The sequence below is a fragment of the Artemia sp. Qi Xiang Cuo genome, chromosome 17 (assembly GCF_049724085.1).
Source record: "Artemia sp. Qi Xiang Cuo chromosome 17, ASM4972408v1, whole genome shotgun sequence".
In the NCBI taxonomy this organism is placed as follows: domain Eukaryota; kingdom Metazoa; phylum Arthropoda; class Branchiopoda; order Anostraca; family Artemiidae; genus Artemia; species Artemia sp. Qi Xiang Cuo.
Genome location: NC_142810.1, coordinates 53,456,611 through 53,482,348, shown reverse-complemented (window position 1 = coordinate 53,482,348; position 25,738 = coordinate 53,456,611). Strand labels below are relative to the sequence as shown.

Below are 25,738 nucleotides of genomic sequence, written 5' to 3'. Positions count from 1 at the left end.
TTATCCATAATACAAGTGGCAATATCACGAAATGTAATGTTTACAATAGTAGAGAAATGTGCTGAAAATGAATAATACATAATAAAACAACACCTGTGAATTCTCAAAGCAATAATTGGCTAAATAAGTTTTGTTAACTTAATTATTGTTTTCTGTAAATATTAAATATGATGTGCCAGAAATTGGATTTACCAATAGAAATTCAAACAATTTGCTTGAAAAAAGAGGTTCCATGTGAATTTGGATACGAGAATTATCTTCCGTATCCCAGATGTCACAGAGACTGGCATACCAGAATTGACAAGTCCTGGACAAGACAAAAAATGGCGCGACTAAGTCAATTTATCCCAAACTAGCTTATGCTTGTGCTTTGAGGTCTTTAACTTCATGAATTTTCGATTAACAAAATTCTAAAGACGACCAGTAGGAGAGTTTTTTCGAAATAGATGATTTTGAAAGCTGACGGTGACCAAATACTTCCATTCAAATAGTTCAACATCAAAATATATTATGAAGAAATAGATAAATTCATCTTATGACTTTTCCATTTTACTTCAAGGTGTCAGAATTTAAAAGGGTACTTACGAGTACAAGTGCTGGAACCCGCTTCAGAAGCGACGACTCCTAAACTGTGCGAAAAAAAATCTTACCAAATCTTAAGAGACTATGGCAGATTAGAGTTCTTTAAAATACCAGGGCCTATATCTCACAAGAGTGTGTTTGTAACACTTTGGGCTTTAGCCTAATTAATTGATATAATTAATCTGCAATATTATAGGATCAAAGCCGAGATTTTTCTGTAAGCAATAATTTCCCTGCATTTTTTTAAGTATTATTTTAAGCAAAATCTCAATGAGGCTACCAATTAAACTTGTGAAGCCCAATAAGGCTTCAGCCTTGTTCTCTCCTCATTTGTCATGAGTTTTTGGGTATTTCTTACTCAAATTATGTAAAAACAATTTTGTTTTAATTATTATTCCCTCTGCTCTCGAATTTTTTGTTTCTGCGTACATGCAAAGCTGAAGCACCTTCATCTTTAGTTTCCAAGTTCTTTTTTTATTACTATAGACCGTTCTATTACGTTTTCCAAATATTTTGGGAACTAATACGAGCTCTAATAATAAGTAGCTCTAGCTTGTCTCTGAGAAAGAATAAACAACGCTTTCTAGAGCTAACCAGCAAAAATCCCAAAGTTAATTATAAAAATCTAAAAACATATTTTTTATATTATTTTTTGTCTCTTTTTCTCATATTTTTGCTTCATATTTGCAAAAAAAGAACCACTTATGCCACGAGGGCAAATAAGTATATATATATATATATATATATATATATATATATATATATATATATATATATATATATATATATATATATATATATATATATATATATATATATATATATATATATATATATATATATATATATATATATATATATATATGTGCCGGTAGCCTATATATATAGTACCGGGTCTCTGCGAAATGGACACCACTTGTTGGGAAAAACTCAATGAGAGATTAAAACGAAAAATTATTTGGAGTGAAAATTTAGCGCTTTACCATAAAAATCCAAATAATTTTTTTCAAATGTTTAACAACTATGGATGTGATTTGGATTCACCAGCATAGTCCCGAAAGAAAGATAGGTTAGAAATGGAGGATTTCATCCGATGACGTAAATAGAGATTTTGAGGGGTGATAGAAATTATTTTAATTAAATTAAAACATCTATATGAAAAATGTACTAGCCTTTCTGGAGATTATGTTGAGAAATAAAAATAAATTTGACTCAAATTTGTTTGCTTTTTTTGTCAGATCCAAGACTATTTAGCCAATCCTCGTACGCTGAAATTCTAAAATAAGATAGAAACTAGCATTTTTTTTCCTCCCCCCTACAAACAGAGATGTCCCAGCCCAGCTTATGAGTCGTGAAGGCCCTCTTTCTCACAAAAGATTTTGGAAATGCCCCAATATTGTCTACCAAGAACTGTCTAAAATAAAACGGTGCTTTTATTCTTAATTGAAAATAAAATGAAACCCATCATAAATGATATTCTGAAGCCAATTATTTTTTTTAGGTAAAACACGAAGTTCTTAATTTTTCGGAGCTCTTCTACTGCTGATATTTTCTAGAGGGCTTTCCAAGGAACTCTAGGAGCACAAATCTAGGTCACGTGCATTGGTACTCGGGTGCTTGTGTAACTCAACCTTGTTCAACTCAACCTTCTTACAACTCAGTCACGTTGAATTTGACAACATGCAACTTAATCAGTTTAGGGGTTGAGTTGAACTGGAGTAGAGCACAATGGGGTTTGATATATAAGGGGGCTTGGTTTAATCAAGGTTGTATTGCACGGTGGTTGAGCTAATCGAAGGTTGAGTTGAAAGGGGCTGAGTTGAACCAGGGCTGGGTTATATGGAAAAAATTTCCTGGAATCCGAATCTTTAGTGCTGGAGTCCTAAAGATGAAAAAGGTTGAGAACCAAAATTACGTCAAAACGTAATGTATCTAATATCTAGTCAAATATCTAGTCAAAACGAGAAAGTTAAAATCAGAGATTTTCCTTTTCAGGTAATGTAGCTATATGCAGGGCTGGATTTAAAGCTCTGACGCTTTAGGCCCAAGCGTTTTTGCCGCTTCATTTTTGCGAAATTTTCGTGGACATCCCTGAAAATTCGGGGATAGTGGAAGCCCTGAACAGAATCCAACTGAAGAGCCAAAAATAATGAAAGAGTTATGCCCGTGCCACATCATAGTCACATCTATCGATAAAGAAAGCCAAATATCATGAATGACAAGGCAATTTTTTTTTATTTTAGCGTCACACTCGTATTTAAAAAGTAAAAAATTAAAATATCTAGAAATTAGTTTAAAGAGTATGCACCAACAGTAATTTGTGTCCAAGTGTTCTCTACTAATACTAGGTCTTCTTTACTTTTTTGAGATTCCTCTCCAAGATAGAAAAACTGCTGTTCTAAGTTTCCATCTTTTCTAGTTTTAAAAATTATGCCTAAAGCCTCGACTCTGATTGGTCAGTCAAGAAATTTCTGTTTGAAAGTTGAACATTGTTCAACTCGAGAAATTACGAACGGTGAATGTAATTTGCGGTGTTGTCGTGCGTAATTTTCATTTTATCTACAAATGTGACTATAATGTGGCACGGGCATTAGGTGATACTGAACTCTCAGCTGCCATTCTTGGGAGACATATGATAGTTTTATAAGTGACCACAGAATTCCTGTGTTGTTTTAAGATCACTTCTCTGTGAATAGGCAGAGCTGTGGAGGAGTGAACCTGGCACTTGACGATAAATCACGTCAGTCCAGTTTTTTTTATAAAAAAAAATCACTCAGAGGTAATTTATGCACGCCTTGGCCTTGCATGCTCCTAAGCCTGGGCCTAGTGAGCCTATCGGTAAATCTGGGCCTGATTATATGATCAACCATAAAATCTAGTCTTGAAATCAATATTTCTGAATAAAAAAACTTTAATTTTTAAAACAGCTTTACAAGTTCACAGCCAGGAGCAGACAAAAATTTCTCCTGGGAGGCAGATTTTTTTTTTTTTTTTTTTTTTTTTTTTTTTTTTTTTTTTTTTTAGATGAGGACACAGTTAAATATCATTTTTTCTGCATAAATTTCGTTTATTTGCCCGTCTTACAGAATCTTGGGACATTTTAGAATTGACCTTCCTCTCCTGTTGCCACCAATGTCTTCAGTATAAGCTGTGCATGTATTTGAAAAAAGTACTACCATCTATTCAGTAAATTAGTATTCATCAGATCACAAAAATGACAAATTACATTGAACCGCACGAACAATTTAATATCAGGATTAAACCTGCACATTAAAAATGACATAAAAACTCAAAATGTTAACATCAAAATCTTCATGTTCTTGAAATACTTTAGAGGGATGAAGCACAAGAACTAAGGCACATATTTCAAACAGAGCCAATAATATTAGTTTGTACAATTCAAAAGAAGATAGAAGAAGTTTTTCACCAAAACTAAAGAACAGGGTCATGACTTGAGCCAAACGTAAATAAATGACATAACATATCAAAATCTTGCTTGTGTAGTTCTTATCATATGTATGAAAGGCATTTTGTCCAATCCATGTAAACTACAGTCGACTACCACTAACTCGAAATTCACGAGACCACGATTTTCCTTCTAGTTACGTATAGTTTGACTCATAGTTCGAAATATAGACGTCATTCTACACAAAATTCAATTTACTAATGTAACGAGTAATAGAGGTAAGCCAAATAAAAATTCAAGTTACAGAGGTACAAAGTCAGTAAATGTACTCACAATAGCCACTACAAAGTTAAGAATAATTTTGTTAGTTTATTATAGACTTAGACTTTACTTTCAAATGGCAAGACTTGACTTTCAATTGTCAATAATAAATTTAGTATGCTAGGAAACAGACACCTGGACATTAACAGAATCTGATGTAAAATTTGTTAGACAAAATTAATACACATGAAAGTTTACATGTTGCATCCTGCATACCAGGGTTTTGACTAACAGAGGTCTGTTGAAAAACTTCGAGATACAACTTCGTGAACACGTTGATACATCACTACTTTCAGGGAAAAAATGGGTGAAAGAGCCATCACTCGGATGCTGTGCAATGCTAATGTTCCTCTTATACAAAATAATGATCACACATTTGTTCAGCTGTTTGATGAATATTCTGATCATCATCGAAAATAAAAATTTCATTGTGATTATTCGGACTAATTACAAATTTTATGACTTTCTGTGTTTTGCCAGGGTTACTTTCTGCTTTTCTAAAATGATCGCTCAGAAAATCTAAGCAAACTGTTCAACTTATTACTATATGCTTTATAAATATTTATATCACTAACATCATTACTTAACACTAATTTTGGTACTTGTGTCTTATAGCCACCATACTCAGGTTCTGTCGAGAAGTAAAGTTTGGTTAATGCTAATGAAATAAAACAAAACACGATGAAAATATAACACTTTATCAACAAAATTATAAAAACTAAATCAAAGAATTATGGATAGGGGGCCGCCCAGAACGCATTATATTAAATACGTAACCTAAACTAACCTAACCAAAATAACAACTAAATATTTAATTAAAATATAGCTACAATGTAGTTTTCCACCGAACTGAAGCTAATATTGTCTGGTATAAAGACCATGAACACCGGTTATTGTCAAATGTTGGCGATACAAGATTTGGAGTGTGGTGGCTATAAGACAAAAGTACCCTAATTTTATACACGATTCATGTTTCTTTGATAAGGAACCAGAATAGTTTTCGAAATCTAGGGCTTCTTCGGCGTATCATAATAACTCCTTTTCTTCTTAGTTTGACTGTACTCGACTATCGTATTCTTAACCAGTGACGTCGTTGGGGGGGGGGGCAAGAGGGGAACAGTTGCCCCCCAATGATTTTGAGAAAAACTAATTCATTAAGTGACTTTAAAACTGTTGCTCATTTTAAGCTTCAAATTTGCTCTTTACTTCGACCAGATATTTTTTTTTAATTAATCCCGGCTCGTTTTTAATGTAAAGAAAGCCAAAAATGGTGGTCCATTGTGCTCCCTCATCAATATCTATGCAAATATACCGCCTTTGAAGTTGTATTATCAAGGAAATAGGTCATCTACTTCATATACAAGCTCAGCGTCAACCAGGGAGAATTTCGCTCTTGTTGGCAGGTCTAGTGCTTGAAATATATTATAGTGAGAAACAAGTTCGACTGTATTCAATATCTGAATTAGACTATGGTATATTAATCTTGTGTTTTAAGCTAGATTAACTTGGTCTAGGCTATCCCATAGGACAGTGCCGAAGTAATTCAGACCTACAGAGATTTAAGAACCTGAAATCGTGAGTGTTGAATTGTATTACGCTTTTGTTGCTATTGAAACTAGTTCCAGTGGTGCCAATCACGGGGAGGGGGTGGGCTGTTTGCCTCCTGGATTTCCCCCATCCCTTGATTTAAAAAATAAATTTGTATTTGGTCTTTTCATTTAAAAAAAGAAGAAACAAAATTGCCCCCCTCCTTAGATTTTGTATAAACATAAAATTGAGGCGGTTACTATTTATTTGATATTTTTCATTTTGGTTTATTTGCTTCTTTTTTGGCTAAAGGTGGAGATAAGGCTAGCTATCCCTTCAGTGGAGGGTGCAGAGTCCCTGCCAATAGAAGCAGGATATAGCCTACAATATATCCTGGTCCTACTGGACAGTATCTGTGCAGTAACTCTTGGCTAGAACTCAGAGACCATTTGAATTACCCTTATTCCACGCCTATCTACCGTATTCTGCCCTAGGATGGATGGATGGTAGACTACCTATCAACTAGTGAAATGACATCATTTTTATACTTTTTTGAAAAAGGCTTATGCCAGCTTTTGCCACACAGCCTAGATGTTTTCATTTCTTTTTCTTTAGTTATTTATTCAATATTTGCGCTTTTTGGTTTTTTTGCTTCTTCTTTGTTAAAGGTGCAGATTAGGCTAGCTATCCCTGTTGTGTAGTGTGCAGAAACCCCTGCCATTAGAACCACAATATAGCCTACAATATATCCTGCTCCTACTGGACAGAATCTATGCATCTTACAGCCCAATTGATTGGATAATACACAGTAAATAAGTTTTCTTTTTGGTGGTAGCTAATCTACATCTTTACCCTTTTCATCAGGCTAAACAAGCATACAATAGTGCATGATATATCCCTTAATGGTGTTTGGAACTTGCTTTCATTATTTCCCTTAATGAATTAATTTTTGAAAAGTTGCTAGCATTCTCCTAATGCAAGTATGCACTGATTCAATCCTGCTCCAGGAGTTACAAAACCTGAACTGAAGCATTATTAGATTTCACAGTTAGAATTCATATTCACTGGCAAAATATTACATATTTTATTTTCCTTTGATGGTTGAAAGCCCAATTGAGTGGATAATACACAGTAAATAAGTTTTCTTTTTGGTGGTAGCTAATCTACATCTTTACCCTTTTCATCATGCTAAACAAGTATATAATAGTAGATAATATATCCCTTAATGAAGTTTGGAACTTGCTTTCAATATTTGCCATAATGAATTAATTTTTAAAAGTTGCTAGCATTCTCCTAATGCAATTATGCACTAATTCAATCCTGCTCTAGGAGTTACAATACCTGAACTAAAGCATTATTAGATTTCAAAATTAAAATTCATATTCACTGGAAAAATATTACATATTTTTATTTTACTTTGATGGTTGAATTCATTGAGTCTATGTTCTCTTTTTATTTATTTTTTCTGTCTATGGTGTGTAGCTTAAGAGTTTTTCAATATATTAATTCATTCACTTCAGTGAAGTTAGTCATTCTTTCAGGTATGATTCATTTTGAGACTCCAAAATGTCTCAACGCCCAAACTTTGTACTTTTATAAAAGCTTACCTTTTAGTTATTAAATAGTTGACATTAGTCATTTACCCCGACTATAGAGTGGTTCATTCTAATAGAGAGCCCTTCTAATTTTGTACTTTAGGCTTAATTCAATAACTTCAAATGCAACATGCTAAACATTAAATTTTTAATTTGTTGAAGTTCAACAATTTAAAACATTTAATCTAGCCCAACCTTTCTGTTAACTTCAAATTATGTTTTGGTCTTGAGGTTGTTTAATGATGATAATCATGATTGTTTTTTTTCATTTACCTGTAAAAATTACCTCACTATGGTTAATTAAGCAATCTTTTGTTACAGTGGTTCAAGTTCTTCAGCATATGCGGAACCAAAGAAACCCAGTTATAAGAAGAAAAAATGGAGGTTTTGGAAGATCTATTAGAAAAACAGCTATTGGAGCAAACAAAGAATGCCCAAAATCCAGATTGTGCATTTGACATGTATGTCAGTAATGAACTGAAGCAACTCGACAGAAAAAAATGCCCTGGCAAAATTGAAAATTCAACAGGTGTTATATGACTTGGCAACAACGGACGTGGTGCAGACCTGATTTTTTTTTATATATATTTTTTACTATGATTTAACAAAGAGACAAGTTTTTAATTTTCTTTTCTTGTTTGACAAAAGGTAGAGTCAGTAGAACATTCACTTGGAAAACTATTCTCAGAGAAGACCAAAAACAGTAAAAGTCTGTTTAATTTTTCACAAATTGATGAAAATATGGTTATAAGTACTGTTATTTCTCTTGTGCTTTATTTTATCTGGAACTTCCAAAGAAATGGTCACTTTGACAAGATAGCTGTCCATCATGGGAATTGAAATATTCTTGAAATTTTATTCGAGTCTCATTAGCCAGGAGCGTGTGATTATTGGGCCCTTGCTGGTTCAAATGGCTGCTCCATAAAGAAGGCTCTGAATACCCTCCACTGACCAGGTATAATTTCTCTGTTTCCTTGAATAGTGCCAGTAAGCCTTGAATTACAGTAATCGGAGCTCTCGGCTACTAGAAAGTTATGAAGGCATACACATGCCATGGTTATGTTCTTAACCGTCTCTAATTTACTATCTATTGCCTGTAAAATATTTTCTAGCGAGCAGCTAACACTCCAAATGCATTCTCAATGCTCATTCTAGCCCTTGATAATCTGTGATAAAAGATTCTCTTAGTACGGGATAAATCGTGTTCATTTCCTGGGAAAGGTCTCATAAAATTATTTCTTAATGGAAAAGCCTGATCCCCAACAAATACAGATGGTAAACTATGGGTTCCAATGACTTTTTATGGGGGTAATTCTATTGTACTTTCTAGAATGTTTTTTTTTCCAATGAACTGTTTGAGAACAACCCAGAATCACTAGCACTTCCTTCTGCACCAATATCCACAACTATGAACTTGTATGTTGCATCAGCAACAGCTAGAAGAACAATACTGAAGAAACTTTTATAGTTATAGAACACTGAGCCTGAGTTTGTTGGACATTTAAATCTTATATGTTTGCCATCTATGGAACCCATGCAGTTCGGAAAGTTCCACCTTTCTTCAAAAGCTCTTGAAATTTGTTCAAAGTCTTCAATAGTAGGGGCCTTCATCACAATGGGTTGGAAGGTTTCTCATATAGCTTTAACAGTTTCAGCTATTATTTTAGCTACAGTGGACCTACCAATAAAATACTGAAAAGATAGCGAACGTTTGCTTTCTCCAGTGGCTAAATAGGCTAAGTGTAAGAGTTAATCTTTCCTCTCCACCAATACTTCTTCTCCATCTTGTGTCCTTTTTTGATATTTTATCTCTTACAAGCTGTAATATATACTGAAACTGATTTGGCATCATTCGCATATAATCAAAATATCACTGAGAATCCTGTTTTCTTAGATTTTCAATAAGAATGACATATGCCCCAGAATTCTCTCTTTTCTGATGGACAGGTCTCACCCATCATTGACGTTCTGGCTTTGACTCTCTTGGCTAAAAAAAAGGGGGGGGTTGAATTAAATCTTTGAAAATAAATAGTACAAACGTTTATTGGTCATTTAATTGGGGCTTAGGTGCTGCCCATCCCATCTTTTTAAACAAAAATAATCGCCTGATATAAATTTTTTTTACTTTGTTTTTTCTCGTCTAAAATTGTAGTTACTGTATCTTCTGTGAAGGGGACTATTCTGTCCCAGCTTTTTGATGAATATTTTTTTGTTTTATCAAACAATTCATGGTAACGAATTGTAAGGAAGGATCGAAGTATTTCAGGAGTCGTTTTTAAGTGATTGGAGCAAAAATTAAAACTTTAGCAAAAAAATCTAATCATATCAGAGGGCTGGAACGCCTACTATAATATAAGAGGGTTTCTCTGCCCAATAATCCTTTTCGTTTTAATATTTGATGTTTCTCTCTACTTTTAGTTGAAAAAAAAACTCATTTTTAAATTTAATTCTTAATATAATAATGGTGAAAAATAATGGCTGTTTTTTGGTTTGTTTAATGATTTTGTATATATACTTTTACCATTTAGATGTAATATTAAGAAATCCTTAAAAATAAAGAGAATTGCTAGTTGTGGATGCACTATAATCCATACACAGAAAATTTAGTCTTTCTATGTTTTTCTTTTTAATGTTTGACCTTCCTCATTTTCGAAGTAATTTCTGTACGTTTTAAGATTTAATATTGCTCCTTACTTTCAGTTGAAAAAACTTGTTTTTTTTAATACAATTCTATATGCAATAATGGTTGAAAACCATTTGGTAATTTTGCATAATAAACCATAACTGCAATATTTGTTGCTATACATTACAAAATAATTATTATAAATTAAAGAGAATTACTACTGGGGATGCACTGTCATCCATATAAGAAAAACTTAGTCTTTCCATGTTTTGGTTTCGTCTGAGCACTACGGTCTATGTCATCCACAAAACAATTTCTAAAAAGGGAGAGGAAGGACCCAGGGACCTCGATTTCAAAAGGCCTTTATGCAAGATAGACTGTTTTCTTATGGGCATAGACAGTCTTGGGAGAAAGTTAATCAAAATAGTGAAATATGTTACCCCTCTTCTCCTTCTGTGAAGCAAAACAAGGGCAGTAGCAGCTTCAGTTGGAGATAGAATCATTCTAAGAAGAATCTGAAAATAACTTGTTTAGCTTGGACTTATTCCGCATGCGATTTTTCCGCATTCAAAATGCGTTTTTCCGGAAAATATTCTGCGATTTTTCCGGAGAGAGAATGCGGATGTCGCATTTCGTTTTTCCGCAATCCGCAGCATGTGGGAACGAAGGGTTGAGGATATAAAAAACATTCTGGAAAAAACATCTGTTTTTGCGTAAAAACGCTTGAAACGTGTGTTTCCTCTGATATTTGATCTATTTAAACTGTACTTCACTATTCCTTTGAATTCTGCGTCGTGTGAAAGATCTTTTTCTTGCCTTTGATGGTTGAAGACGTACTGCCGCAACACCATGGAGCAAGAAAGATTATCTTCACTTGCACTGTTGGCAATTGAAAGAGAAGTACAAGTTGACCTTGATAAAGGGATAAAGGAATTTAATATAGAAAAAAATAGACGACGACAATTTTCGTAAAAGGTTTGTGTAATACAGAGCCAAAACATTGATTTTTTTATTTCAGGATTAAGTGTGTACTGGAGGTTCATCTATATGTACATTTGTCTAATTTTGAAATATCATAAGATTTATGTTACAATATAATATTAGACTTGGAATTATATGTAATAAAACTTGGAATTAAACTGTATTTTTGTTTTTGCTTTCCATGGCCCGCTTATTTCAATGCTATCTATTAATATGAAGCAGCAAACCCACTACCAAATCAATTTAATAAAAAGTCATAAATAATATTTCAATGAATCACGCATAGTAAAAGTTCAGACAAATTTAATCTTACAGAGTCAAAATCTGTTCAAAATTGCGTGCAACAGAATATGACAATGCACGGGGCTGTTAGAATGGCGCTTGGTTCAACTATAAAATTGAGCATCCTGTGCTGGGATGGGAGGCTGGGGAAGTGGAGGGGTGATGGGTTCTGCAACATTAGTGGTGAAACCTGCTGAAAAAGCTGAGTGTATATGAAATTCACCTTAGCCCACGCAAAAGCTTTTTTAAACTATACTACTGTCGTCTGCAGCAACTTATTGCTGATGATGTTAGTAAAAGCTTGATCACCAGTACTTAATTTTATGTTTATTTAATGTGTGTTTATTGTCTATTATGTATTTATGTATTGTGTAAAATTTTGAATTTCACCTAGTAGCGTCTTCGGTAAGTGTTAATTTTTCTTCAGTAGCGCTCGAATAAAATTCTTGCCCTCCCCCCAAATAAAATGCTGGCGCTACGCCCCTTTTCTTAACCATTGAATACCACCTTGTAAACTTAATATATATGTTAATATTATTATGATCTCAAAAATCAAAATTTGTATCTCCTAGCTTATTATGTAACTTCAACACATTAATGTGCCTCAGACCCTTTTTCAGAACTTGAGAACGCTCTAATGCTGTTTTTTTTTCTAAGAAAAGATCCTAAACCATTATGCCAAATTGGTTCGAAGCTTCATTCACAATAACATTAGTAGTATTGTATCCAGTATTTAAAAAATAATATCAATCAAGGTTGCTGAGTCATGTCCAAGCCTAGTACATATATTAATAGTCGGCTTGAGCCCACTACCTAGCATAGTGTTAGAAATGCTCACGGATTTTGCTAGCACTATCTACTGTTCTCAAATCTAAATTAAAATCGCCACAAATAAAGCAAGGCTTAGTAGAAACTGGTAACTTATGCATTAGCTCATATAGGAGTAGGCCAAACTCACCGATTTTAAACGATGGGGATCTATGTACAAAGACTATGAAACGCTTGAAATTCTGATAATGTAATTCTATCACCATACTTTCAAATACCATTTCATGATTTACTCTCATATCATCCCTTATCATAACTTAAAAATGATTACGTATATAAATAGCTAAGCCTCCATGCTGACGCCTCCTTGTTTTTCCCTGTTATTTAGATATAGCTTATAACTACAAATTTTCAACAACGAAGAATTATGACTCTGCAACCAAGTCCCTATTAAAGCTAGTACATGAGGTGCTGTCTGGAGACAAAATTAATTTCAAGAATCATAAGAACTTCCAAGTCCCTTGCAATTTAAATGAAACATAGAAAATTCACTTGCACATCTAATAGAGCTCATATCACACAAAATATTATACTGCGAAGCAGTGTAATCTTCATGCAATTTGTCAACATCCAAATCTTTATTTAGTACACCACCCCCGATATTATGTAGGGTCAAAGAATCACTTTTAAAAATGCGAATCTTTTTATACTCAAACTTACCATTTAAACTAATCAATCTATAAAGACAGGAATCGGGAGAGTGGAAATAAAAAAAAATAACCTTACTTTACAGCGGGCTAAGCAACAAAGAGTAGAGAAAATCTTGGTAAAAAGAAGAAAGAAAATAAGGGATGAGAAAAAAAAACGAAGTACAAACAGAATATAATAACACAATATGTTCCGTCTAAGCGGACGTAGAATTAGAAGAAAAAAATAATGAACGCTTCATGACACAAAGCAAGACCATACACTTTGATTTAGTTATTGTCCTCGTAATTTAATTCTTTGGAGTTTCAATTACTACTGGAGCAAGTCATGCATATATAGTTTTCTCTTTGTCGCCGGAAATTCGAAATGTTGATGCGACAAATTTCATTAAATTTGTGAAAACAAACATCTTATTTGAGAGAGGGATTTAAACCCATTGGAGTCCTGCTTAAAAGCAGTAAGCTTATTTACGCTCTGGTCACTAGAGCCTTGTCTTAGTGCTTATTGTTTGGCTGTTGTCGGAGTAGAAATGACAGTAATAACCAATATGTGGCATTATAATAACAACATTTTAATATTAACTAGCAGTAGCTCTTGACAGTTTTAGAAAACCACAGCTTACTAAGCTAATTGTAAAAATTATTTTGGAAAAATGAAAGTTTAATTCTTACAAAATCTTCAGCTGATAAGTTAATCGGAGGTATTAGGCCATGGACGCATTTTTATTAATTATATTCTGTCGAAAGTGTTGCATTTGGAATCCCGTGGATGTGTTTTCTTTGTTTATTAGGGTTTTTTCTTATTTTTACCGCTATAATTTTTTATTACCACTACTGTGGGTATAATACTCGTGTTGACTGTAAAGCTTGATTGGAGATTTTATATTTTTTCTTTGTTTTCTGTTGAGTACACAATTTATTGTAATGTAGTAGAAAATTTTTAGGGATTATATCCTGTTATTTATCTTTAGTAATTTCACTGCATTTTAGCTTTGAATTTCCGTATTTACTTCATTAAAGCAGTCGGCTTTTTTATTAGCTCTCTAACTTTTATAAGGTCTGATTTTAAAATGTGATAGCTAGTTTTCATTTGTGGAAAAAATATCAGCTGCACATGTTTTGAACAGTATTTAGACAGCTTTGAAAATGAGATACTGGTAATTCTCATTTCTTTTAATTGGAGCTCTGAAATTCAAAAAAGTGGTTTAGTACAATTATGAGCCATCCTGGCCGAATGGTAAGAACGCTAACCTAGTCAAGTGGTTAGCACGCATATTTTTGTTCGGCTCCACCTAATGTTGAGCCCAAACTTGCTAGCTTCTTCTCTCATAACTGCCTGCGCTGCTCGAATCACTTTGAGGGTGTCTGTCATGAGTGCCAAATCGTCAGCGAATTCAACATTGCTTAAAAGTCTACCACCAAACTTCAAGCCGAAGTTCTGAAAAGTAGTAGTTCTCATCATCGCATAGTCAATGACGCAATTTAAATAGTTCAGGACCTGGGGCAAACCCCTGCCAAACTCATATACAAATGAGGAAAGGCTGGTTATGTTTTCGATTAATTAAAAAGACTTTTTCCACAAAATAAGTCTTTCAAAGAAAAGTAAAGAACTCCATTATACAAAAAATGAGCAAAAATAAAATAAAATAATCTACCAGACTCGAAACTACCACAAATCAGCATCGATAAATAAATGAAACCCAAAACGAACAGAAATTAAAATAAGTAACCGAGTTAAACTCAAAACGACCAGAAATTAACATGAGTTGGGCGCAAAACCCCTATGCCTTCCCAAGGCCAGAACAAAATTTACACTTTACAGAAAAAATACAAATGTTTGTGCATTGTCAGTTTAATATACATACACTGATATTTAGTAATCAAAATGTTAAAATTATTTGATTTATTAAAGTTATAAAAGTAAAAACATTGATATTTTTGTAGTAAAGTGCAAATTTTCTTCTGGCCTTGGGAAGGCATAGGGGTTTTGCGCCCAACTTATGTTAATTTCTGCTCGTTTTGAGTTTGACTCGGTTATTTATTTTAATTTCTGCTGGGAACTAGCCCTTTGAATTTCCAATCGAATGAGCCTGTTTTGAAGTTTCTACGACAACGCCTTCTTATAAAAACCTTACATGCCCCCAGGGCAAAGCTTAAAACCCTTGCCCTGAAGGTTGTGGGAGAGTGTCCTCCTCAAAAACATATTTTCTATTTGGAAATCAACTACGCTGACAAAATACCTATCTCAAAATTTTGATAAGATGTGTTTGGGGGATTGATGGGCGTAACGGGGGGGGCTAGTTGCCCTCCAATCACTTTCGACTATTAAAAAGGGTACTAACCCTTTGAATTTCCAATCGAATGAGCCTGTTTTGAAGTTTTTATGACAATGCCTTCTAGGAAAGTCTTATATGCCCCCAGGGCATAACTTAAAACCCTTGTTCTGAGGGTTGTGGAGGAGTTTCCTCCTCAAAAACCTATTTTCTATCTGCAAATCAACTACATTGAACAAAATAGCTATGTCACAATTTTGTTTGCATGTGTTTGGGGGAAAGATGGGCGGGTGGGGGCGGGGGGATAGTTGCCCTCCAATCACTTTCGACTATTAAAAAGGGCACTAGCCCTTTGAATTTCCAATCGAATGAGGCTTTTTTGAAGTTTCTACAACAACGCCTTCTATAAAAACCTTATATGCCCCAAGGGCATAACTTAAAACCCTTGCCCTGAGGGTTGTGGGCGAGTGTCCTCCTCTAAAACACATTTTCTATCTTGAAATCAACTACGCTGAACAAAATAGCTATCTCACAATTTTGATTGGATGTGATTGGGGGAATGATGGGCGTGGGGGGGGGGGCTAGTTGCCCTCCAATCACTTTCGACTATTGAAAAGAGCACTAGCCCTTTCGATTTCCAATCGAATTAGCCTGTTTTGAAGTTTCAACGACAACGCCTTCAATAAAACCTTATATGCCCCCAGGGCATAACTTAAAACCCTTGCCCTGACGGTTGTGGGGGAGTGTCTTCCTCAAAAACATATTTTCTATCTGGAAATCAACTACGCTAAACAAAATAGCTATCTCACAATTTTGATTGGATGTATTTGGGGGAAAGATGGGCGTGTGGGGGGGGGGGGCTAGTTGCCCTCCAATAACTTTCGAATATTAAAACGGGCACTAGCCCTTTGATTTTCCAATTGAATGAGCCTTTTTGAAGTTACTACGACAAAGCCTTCTATAAAAACCTTATATGCTCCAAGGGTATAACTTAAAACCCTTGCCCCGAGGGTTGTGGGGGAGTGTCCTATCAAAAAGATATTTTCTTATCTGGAAATCAGTTACGCTGACAAAATTCCTATCTCAAAATTTTGATTGGATGTGTTTGGGGGAATGATTGGTGTGAGGGGGGGGGGCTAGTTGCCCTCCAATCACTTTCGACTATTAAAAAGGGCACTAGAACTCTCATTTTTTTCAATCGAATGAGCCCCTTTTGAAGTATCTACGACAACCCCTTCTATATGAAATGCCCTGCTTTAAAGAAGAAAAAAATAATAAACTGTACATTGTGTCAACATTGATCTTATATGCCCTCAGGGCATAAATTAAAACCCTTATCCCAAGGGTTGTGGGGGAGTGTCCTCCTCAAAAAGATATTTTCTATTTGGAAATCAACTACGCTGAACAAAATGGCTATCTCAAAATTGCGAGTGGATGTGCTTTGGAGAATGATGGGCGTGGGAAGGGGGCTAGTTGCCCTCCAATCACTTTCGACTATTAAAAAGGGCACTAGCCACTCTCGATTTCCAATCGAATGAGCCCTTTTCAAAGTTTCTACGACAACTTCTTCGATACGAAGTGCCCGGGTATGGAGAAAAAAAAACACATTGTGCCCACATCGTTCTTTACTTAGGCAGCGCTATGGCGCTGCCTATGATTAACTTGTAAACAAGTGTACGTTTGTTCATACAGTATCTCAAAGACAGGGCAGTACTTCTGTGGCAGACCTATTGTTCTTAGTGTGATCAACAGCGACTTCCTATCTGCGGAGTGAAAAGCTGCCTTAAAGCCAACGAAGCTTACGTATGCCTTCTTTCGAAATCCCTGTGTTTTTTTCTATCTCTTGCCGCAAAGTGAATATCTGTTCACTTGTGACACGACCGGGCATGAAGCCTGCTTGTGTGATTCCTCGGTTTCATCGAAGTATACTAGAGCACCTGTCTTGGAAAGTCATTGCAAACGATTTAGCAGGAACAGAGAGCACCGTTATACCTCTGTAAATAAATCATTGGTTCCTGGATCCTTTCCACTTCCATAGGGGCAGAATTTTTCCAACCTGCCAATTCGTCAGAATTATTGCCGTGTGCTACATTATGCAGAAAATGGTTCGGATCCACAGCAATAAGGCAGGACCCCTACACTTCAAAACTTTCACAGCTATTCCACAGCAATCAGGCGTGCGGATCTTTTTCAATTTCTTCATAGATCTATTGATTTAGTTGTGGGAAAATGGCTCTTTATCTACCAAGTGGAATCGTAGGCGCAAGTGATTCAACTCTGATAAGATATGTTTCAAGATATGGGACAACGTCGGAGTTAAGAAGGGTGGAGAAATGATCTTTTCATCTCTTGAATTGGGTTGACTCGTCTGGTAATAGTGATGTAAGGTTTCATCCTAGAAAGACATAGTGATCTTTCAAAAGTTATGGAAGGGCTAGTCAACTGCCCACCTTTGTTTTCCCAGTTTCATTCATTATTTGATTTTTTTTCGGATTACGTACACCCGTATACCAATTTCTTACCACTACACAATTTAAAACCCTCCTTTAGCTTTAAACCACCTTTATTCTATATTACACTCCTAAGAATGGTTTCTTACAGATTTGTCTCTGCTCTTATATCTTCAGACTTTTGCCTCTCTGCAACTTAAGACATTTTCCTTCCTGTTTTCTTTGTTTTAACATATTTTTTTTTAATTTCAATAGCGAATACGTTAACGGTTAAAGAATTTAAGATTTCAAGAAACGTTGGATACGCAAAATTGTTTAAGCAAAAAGGTTATTTCTGGGGGCTAATGACCTTTAGGAGTGACGGCATGGCGTTGAATTGGGGCGCGTTGGTGTAGTGTGACACCCCCGAGTTACGCAACGGTTAGCTGTCATTATGGATTTAGAATTACCTTTTTAGCTTTCAGTAAGACGGCATAGACTTTGTATAAAAAAAAGTGTATGGAACAAATCTTGTTGCTACCAAAAGAAAAAAATCGTACACTTAAACATTCGTATCAACAGCTTTGAGTGAGCTCTTTATTTAACAATCAAAATCATGAGCAAAAAAACTACATAAAAAAATCTCCCCCATAAGGCTCCATGGCCGGGAAAGAACAGGGGAGAAGAAAAATACCAACACAAAAAAATATATAAACAAAATCCAAAAAAAGAAAAAAAAAGAAAAATAATCCAGTCACCCACCTTAATAATCTCCAGAATGACAAGCTAGGCAGGGGATAATACATGAATTAACCAGCTCAAATAAATATCCAACTCAATCCAGAGACATCAACTCCAAGGGAAACCGGAAAAAAAACTTAATTACTAGCTACAAAATCTCTAACATAATTTTTGAACATACCAAACGTGTGGCAGCTTCGTGCAGACACAGGTAGCGTGTTCCAAATCCTGTTGCAAGTTGTCAGAGGGTTGAAGTCAGACCTCACAAATGGAGTTTGAAGAATCTGTAAATTGCTGGAAGTACGGAGATGATAGGTCGATTGATCAGAAAAAAAGATATATTATTACATAGAGCAGCAGGAAGATGACCGTGCAACTGTAAAAAGATGAAAGAAGAACAAGAAAGTCAATAGAGAGTTTTCAAATCAAGCAAGGATTTAAGTGAAGATCGGTTAGTTTCTTTAATAAGAGTCCTTGCTTTATTATGAAGTTTTAAAAGTGGCATCAGAGACGAGGGAAAAGTTGACATCCAAATAACAAAACAATATGAAACATAAGACTGAACTAGGCTGTAGAACAAGTTTCTTGTTCTACAAGGATGTTCTACAAGGATGTGTTTGAGCTTTCTAAGGATTCCAAGACTCCCGAAGACTTTCATTTTGATCAGGTCAATATGATGCTTGTGTGGTGAAGCTTCCTAATTAAGTCAATTTGGAATTTAGTAAAAATATTAAGACGCAAATACAAAAGTTTAGAAATACCACTATTTATTAAGATAAGGAACATATCCTGGCAAGTTTCTGCTTAACAGGAAATTGAGAAATTACCACTTCCTAGCTATGTACGTCAGTGGGTCCCGATAAAGTTTTTTAAGGTCTGGTTAATAAAATGTATAAAAGATAAATTTTATGGGAAGGGGCAGATAGATACTAACTTTATAGCGGACTGACCTCTGGTCCGTTGATTTAGAAATACCTTGGAATATTGTCGGATTATTGTAAGTGTTAATGTGTCTTACTATATATTATTGTAGTTTTCTGAGACTTGTGGTCTACTTGGGACAACCAGTCCCAGTAGAATATATATATAGTATTAAACCTAGTATCAGTATATGTTAACTGAATAAAAATATTGTGTTATAGCCATCCTTTCTACAATCTACATTTAGTCTCTCGGATATACCCAGCTGGTACGCCTCATTAGTCAGGTCATAGCCTAAGGCACGCTACCAAAGTTTAATTACCTTATGGCCATAGTTTATCTCCCTTATAAAGAGAGAATAAAGGCATCTATCACTACATCACCTTTAATACTATAAAAACCGCGTTACCACAACTGGTGGCATTGCGGAAAAACTGTGTCAAGGAGACTAAATAAGGTTGCAAAATAATAAAAAAATCAAAATGACTTTATCAGAAGGGGTAAGCAAATTGACTTCACTTTGAGTGGTGCTCGAATTAGAAAAACTTCGAGTAGCTGTGCTCGAACTCTGGCTATAACAAATGGAAAAAATGAAAAAAAACTCAATTAAGAATTGTAAAACGAAAAAGAAATACAGTATTTAGTCTTTAGCAAGTAGAAGTAAGTGTATAATTAATAGTTTTCTTAGTGTTAGTAATAAAGGCAATGTAGTAGTGCCGTATATCACTAAATAATGAAGTATTTGTACCGCGAATTAAAAGAATAAAATAAAAGATTATACGTAAATAAAAAAAAATCTAGCTGGACTGATGAAACGTTGGTAGAGACAGAAGAATTTTAGACATAATAATAGGAAATAGGGTCCTAAGTCAGCCTTACTACAGATAGAGGCTATAGACTTATCGTTCAAGGATAATACTGATACAATTTAGCAAAGGAAGCACACAAATTGTGGTTCGAATATTTATAGGTTAAAACATTTCCGAGTGCTTTTTAGAAGTGACGCACGACAGGAGTGCGTCAAGGATGTGCAGTTGCCCCAGAGCTCTTCAATGTCATCATAGACTACGTTATGACAAGGACTACTTCATGTCTCAGCTTTGGACTCAAGTTTGGAGATCGTGTCATTACAGATGCTGATTTTGCCGATGACTTGGCCATTCTGGCGGACTCCATGGAGCAGTTGCTGGAAGCGTTTTAAATCCTACGAGAAGAGGCTGCAAAAGTAGGACTGCAGATAAACTGGACTAAAATGAAAATTATGGCCATTGACCCATCCTCTCCTGCTGCCAATCCTTCAGTTAGCCTGGATAGCACCACTAGCATCGAAGTTGTCCAAAGGTTCACCTACCTGGGCTCCATAATTTCTTCAGATGGCTCACTTCTTTCTGAACTACAAGCGAGAATATCCAAAGCGTCTTCTGCCATGGGCAGACTGAACCGTCACCTCTGGCGAAAACCGAACATCAGTCGCACAATGAAGCTGCGGATTTTCAACGCCCTCGTCGGCTCTCTGATGCTCTATAAAGCTGAGACGTGGCAAGCTTCAGCTGCACCCCTTAAGGCAATTGATGTCTTTCAGTCGAAGAGCCTGAGGAGGATCGAAGGTCTACGATGGTTCGACTTCGTCAGCAATGAGAAGCTGCTGCAGCTCACCAAGCAGTCTCGGTTTTCGACCCAAGCAGCCGAGCGAACACTACGATGGTTCGGACACCAACTTCGAATGCCTCCACACATACCTGCGAAAACGATCCATGACTTCGACCCTGTCAAAATCGGTTGGAAGTGACCTCGCGGTCGACCGAAGAAACGATGGTCTGACAGCCTGTCCGAGTTCCTGGCGATGGCAAATATCAGGTTGAGCGATGTGCAAACGCTTGCCATGGACCGAAGTGGATGGAGGAGGCAGACGTCACTCTCTACGCCAAGCAGCGCCCGGCAGGAGACATAAGTCAAAAGTAAGTCAAGTTTTAGAAGTGTAGATGCTTTGAAAATATGGCATTTTACGACGTAATAAGCAATAGAAACACCTTTGTTAAATCTAACCTGAATACTAGGTTAGTTTTGTAGTTTCACAAGCAAAGGGAAGGAAAAGATATGTAAGTTAGTAATTAAAGCACTTGAGTAAAGGAAAAAAAGAGAAAAGAAACCTTATAAGTAGGAAAACAAATGTGGAAGCTTAGCAAAAGTAGCTGAAGGATGCAAAAAAAAAAAGAGTTGTTACCTACCCAGCTGTGATGGGAAGTCTGCATAAGGCAGGAAATCCGGTGAGAGAAACCGATAATCACAGAAAATGGAGGCACTGGGATAGGTCTTAAAACGGCCTTCTTTCCCTACACAGGGGAACTTTATTTGAAAAATGGTGTTAGAAAAAGTTCAAATTCTGAATTACCTGCACGAAATGAGTGAGAAGAAAGTTCAAATTTGAATTTTAAACCATGGTTGCTTTCTAGCCATGTAGAAATAAAGCTACCAGTGTATGAAAACTGTTATGCTTGTTTACAAAGAATATAAGGCCACAGTAGGACAAACACAAAAAGGCAATGCATCCTTTTTGGATAGCTAATATTGATAATTCTGGTCCGCTCTTACGGTTGCTCAATGACGAATCATCCTCAAGTCTAGTCTAATTATAAATCAGTAGAGTTTAGTCGAATATCAGGTAGAGTGTATATCACCTAAAACACGGTCTGATAATAGAACTCCAATAGAGTGAAGCCAATAGTCCCTTAAGTCCAAATTAGCCGACAAGTATATTGTATCAAGGTACTAAATAGAAATAATATTACGGAAACAATTACACAGGACGTTACAGTTTATATTACAATAATTAATGTTCAGATTCCTAACTTTATACGGGTTAAGGTAAACTTAATAAAAATTATATTTGTAGAATCAGCATTAAAAGGTAATTCTTTTGATATATATAATGAAAAAAATTATTTTCGGGGGTAATTACAAAAAAAAAAAACGAAGAAGGGTAGACTACGAAAATAGGGTCATTGGGAGCTAGTAAATTTGGAGGAGCTCAATCACTGCCAGCCTCCCGTTGTTAAGTACATGCAATGTATCTACTGACATTTGACCTCTGAGGGGGCACTTTCAGTCTAACTATGAAAAAAATTGTTTTAAAGAAATTTAAAATAATATTAATAGGAAAAAAAACAAGAGTTTACATAAATTGCGCAATACATGTATAAGCTGGCAGTAATATCATTATATACGGTAGGAGATAACGAATGAATACTTACCAAATAAGGACAGTAAACATAAACAGCCTAAGATCCGTAGAATTTTTTTTCACAATTTAAAAAGTACAGCACCGTATAAACCAAAGTTTTGTTCTCTCGGGTATAAATAATTTCACATATTAAATAAATTCACAGCACACCACTAATAGAAATAATCAGGGCGAGGACAGTGCAGGCGAAAGACACCAATGACAAGACCATTGGCATTTAAAAATGGAAACTGCTAAACGTCTTGTCATTGGGGGGATCCACCAAGCTAACCAACTGTATTTCAGAAATAAAAGTCAAACATTGCAGAGGGTTTGGGCTGAATTTTCGGGTGGAGTCCTGCGTCCTAGAAAAAAAATAATAGGACTTGGTGACATTACCCGGGCACTAAGCCCATAAACCTTTAGAACAGGGTAATAGTCAAAATATCACGAAAGGGACAAATTGAACTCAAATACTATATAAAACCAAGGATAAAATTAAACTGATGAGAAACGCCAGCCGCGAAAAACATAAGAGATTATAGGGAAACCCTAATGGGCACTGATAACCCCTATCGCAATACAGAATTTGGCACGAACTAGGCATTGTTTTTTTGTGAAGTATCATAGACAAGGAATATGTTTTTGAGATAAAAACCACACAATTTTGCGGAAAGCAGGATATCGTAAAACTTACATTCTTATTAGGAAATGAGAACTAGTAAATGCGGGGCAAAACTTAATTAAAAGTGTTCTAAAAATCAGCTGAAAAAATACAGTACTTTTCTAACACAAACACTTTCGGACGGAGAAATTTAAATAATTAAAAAAAAATACAGGTTGCGACAATAGACAACCTCCCCACCTCTTAAAAATAAGGAGATAATGAATTTTACCATAGAAGGGCATTTAGCATAAAAAACTTATAAATGTTATTGAATAAAACACGCAACATATTAATATAGGCTTAAAAAGACCTATTGTACTGAAAGAACTGAAAAAGACTTGAAAAAACCCTTAAGCTTCATTGAAGTAAATAATCAAAAAAAAGAGAAGGGTTCAAGTTGAAAATATAGCCCGACGAAATTAAAGGAAAAGAAATTGAATGGAGTCAGTTAAACTCTGACATACGTGCATATTGAACTGACCGAATGAGGTTAGTACGAAATAATTGTACTAATTAAGTACAAAATAAGTAGCATTAATATTACAGAGCCACCGTTACAGCGGTTAACTCTGCCCGAGATTAATAGAAATATTGGAGATATGCTCAAAGTAGATAGGAAAAATTATGCTCTCTTATATGGGAGTCGTTCTCGGAAAAATGACTAGCATGGCATAAGCAATTCATAAAAAAAGTGCATTAATAGCCTAAAGGACCTAAGTTGAAGTTTAAACTTAAGACAAGACCACTAAACGTTGGGAACTTAAAGTGAAAATAGTCATTATCACTTGTATGTAAAAAAAAATAAATTAATGTGTGCCATTAATCCAAGCTATATGTTCTGCAGAATGGCCGCTTTGTTCGATAAAAGAATTTCCCAAGAAGAAACGGTGGTAACAAATAAAAAAAAGTGAAGCAACACTACAGATGATTAATTGTTGTATGTGAAGCTTTATAATTGTCCTTTTAACTAAAGCTGATGACAAGAGAACTTGGAAACATTGTCTACCAGAAGGCAGCCCTGGTAAGCAAACCTTCAGAGTACAGGCACGAGTCAATTGATAATGGCATAACAGGTATAAGGTGAGCAGCTAAATTTTTAGCTTATCAGATCTAAGCTGTAAATGGAACCTTGTCGGAAAAGGGCATTAAAGCTGAAAAAAAGAGATTACAGAAAAATACATTTCTTTTGTAACTGTCTCAATCACCTGAAAATTCGAAAAGAACTAAAAAGCTCAAAAGTTTGAAAAAAACAGGCATATAGTATGCTAAAAACAATTTATGACACAAGTTGGTTCGAAATAGAACCAAAGTTGTAAAACAAAGATAAGAAAACATCTATAGTCGTATATGTAAAATGTATATAGTGGTAACAAATGTAATTGAGAAAATATATACAGTTATAAATGTATTTTGAAAACCTTTTATAAATACGGAATTGTTATCGTAAAAAAAAATTGTAAATATAGAAATTTTAATAGCAAAGTCATGTTATATGAAATATTGCCAGGCCCTTATTTAGAGACAAATCTCAGTTCTCAATTATAGTGTATAAATATATGTGTTAGGGTTGATTTTTTTGTATATTTTAATTGCAGTAAAGACTTATCTGATAAAAGTCTTGACGGACTTAGTTTAAAAGTTATAAAAAGAACAAATATTGAAGTGACTAAATAAATTGTAAGGGTACATAATTATTGTTTGTGTTTAAACAATTAAGTTATGTAAAAACATAACTTAATTCATTTTAAATATCCATGTAAATATAGTGAATTAATATGTTGAGTATTTTGTTTTTTATTTTGCTTTTTGTATCATTCAAGAAGTATTCTACATTAATACTTTATAAGCAATTAACAAAACACTAATTGGAATTAATTATAATGCTAGTCTATACCGTGTTTTATTTTTCAAATGCTCTAAATTTTAAACAGTAATTGAATTTCTATCTAGTTATGCGACTTAAAAAATACTTGTGTAAGTTTATTACACAATGCTTGTGTATATACTATGTTTTTATTTTATTTAAGTTTCAACTAGTGATTTAATAGTATATATAAATATTTGACTTCGAGTCAACATATAAATATTTTTATGTAATAATCTGTTAAATATTAAGTTTGAAAAGGATGATCCAGCAAGAAACATAATGTTTCTATTTAAGCGGCATATTATGTTTAGAGTAAAAAGAAAGAAAAGTAATTAAAAGTATTTAACCTTTACAAAATTGAGTGTTTCTTTTTACTATATATGTAACACTTTATGCTTTATGTGTATTCTAATGTGAATATATATTTTAGGTACAGCCTTAGTTTTTTTTGGAAATCAAATTTTTTTTGTGACACCCTTTCGGATCCATTTCTCAGTCATTTTTTTTACGCATTTTTGGAAAATAACGAAATTCGAAGCCAGTTCAATTGTAACCCGATACTAACAGCTCATACCATCAGAAACGAAACCATAACTGGTCAACTGATATTTTGGAAACTGTATGCAGTATTACAGACTTTGCTACCAGTTCATCATAAAGTGAGATAAAGTCAAAACTTAAATTACGCCTCGAAAATATTAAAGAATGTGCTACATAGCCTAAATGGCTTATATTATTGAAAGAATATGAAAATGCTTTGTGCTGGAAAAATATGTGAAAATTTAAAACCAAAAATTGTTATGTGTAATTTATCCAAGGCATTTCTAA

At 34.7% G+C, this 25,738-nt stretch overlaps 1 long non-coding RNA gene across 2 annotated transcripts; it reads right to left on the bottom strand.

The window, feature by feature from the left end:
* Positions 1–8,096: 8,096 nt before the first annotated feature.
* On the bottom strand, positions 8,097–22,845 carry LOC148942341 (uncharacterized). Of its 2 annotated transcripts, none has more exons than XR_016143149.1 (3): positions 22,408–22,845; positions 18,417–18,611; positions 8,097–9,418 (listed from the first exon to the last, which is right to left on the bottom strand). It is a non-coding gene; the product is annotated as an uncharacterized LOC148942341 (long non-coding RNA). The 2 variants fall into 2 exon arrangements; XR_016143148.1 differs by having other exon boundaries at positions 18,417–18,529.
* Positions 22,846–25,738: the final 2,893 nt, after the last annotated feature.